Raw genomic sequence first — 1,362 nt, 5'->3', positions numbered from 1 at the left:
GGCTGCCGCCGCACGGCGCCCGCGCTTCCTGCGAGCGGCCGCCTGCCGAGCAGGAACCTGGCGGCTCCGGAGCACGAGGAGCGGCGGAGCGAGCCGGGGCGCAGCGGGTGAACGCGCCGCTGCCCTGCCCGGCGCCTTCGCCCCGATAATGAGCAGCGCCATATGCAGGGAGCAGCCTTGACACGGGCCGCACGCGGGTCACTGGGTGCACTCAAAGCACAAAGAACAACTAGGTTTTTTGCTTTTTATTTAGCTTTTTTAAACTATCTTAAAAATTATTTTTAAAAATTATTTCTGGTAGTACTTCCCCCCCCCCCCCTCTCCTGACAGAATCTTTAATTCCTCACAAAAAGAAAAAGAACGTGTACACAAAACGTACCCAGGGGATATTTCTTCCCAACCTTTTATCCCACTAATTGGAATTGATGTACTTGCTATAGGAAATACATATTTTATATATATATGTATTTGTGTATATATATATATATGTATTTTAGTTGCTTTGCTTAGGCTAGTGGAAGGGAGAGGCTATTGTGATAATTCCCAGACAGTGAACAACTTAAGGCAATATTAAGCGAAGAAACATATAACAATAATGATTTTTTTTTGAGGCTTTCTTAACAGTTTTGAAAACTGGTAAATCTGAAACTGAAGCACATTTGTGTGTCCACAATTACTTCTGCCATACAGCACTATTACTTTATATTCCTTGAGTCTGGGTGATTTTGAAGTATGATGGCCCATATACGTAATTCATTTATGCTGCTAACCCAGTGAAAACATGTACATGCTACGAGTTACAAAAGAAGAAACTGAAGAGAGAGGTAGTTAGAACTTAAATCAGCAGCTGTCCTAATGCAGTTACTTAAAAGTATATTAACCAACTACTTGTCACTGGTGAAATTACTGAGCCAAAAAGCTCCAAATTAGAAATTTAGTATCTTTTTCAGCCTCCTCTGTGAAAAGTGACTTTGTTTTTAAAGTAACRTTATGGCATTAAAACACATAGCAGTAAACTCTGTTGCACTTTTTTAAAATCTTTTTATTTGGGTTTAGAAAAAATTAAAGCTCTTGTAGAAGGAACTGTGTCAAAGCAGCAATTTCAATTCACCTACCAAGAAGGCTGCTGCTGTTGATGCTTTTTGCTCTTCAGGCTTCTGTGGAGCTGCCCATGTTTATTATTTTGCCTGGAAGTTCCAGGCTTTGAGTTCTGGCCTTAATGTTGCCATGTGTTATAAGCCGGTTAAGCAAAATGTTCCTGCTTTTTATTTCTCTTTTGGGTGGGAAAAGAGCATTTTTTTTCCCTTTAAAGAATGTTAATTTCTAGGATCATCTTATAAATAATGTGTTTGTTTCCAGAGT

At 40.5% G+C, this 1,362-nt stretch overlaps 1 protein-coding gene across 1 annotated transcript in view; it reads left to right on the top strand.

Moving 5' to 3' along the window:
* Window positions 1-1,362, top strand: part of SRRM1 (serine and arginine repetitive matrix 1) — a 17,746-nt gene that overhangs the window by 469 nt on the left and 15,915 nt on the right. The gene's annotated exons all lie outside the window — the stretch shown is intronic.

This window comes from Nothoprocta perdicaria, unplaced genomic scaffold, assembly GCF_003342845.1.
Source record: "Nothoprocta perdicaria isolate Ctin4 unplaced genomic scaffold, notPer1 scaffold_33, whole genome shotgun sequence".
Lineage (NCBI taxonomy): Eukaryota > Metazoa > Chordata > Aves > Tinamiformes > Tinamidae > Nothoprocta > Nothoprocta perdicaria.
This window is presented reverse-complemented; position numbering and strand designations above follow the sequence as displayed.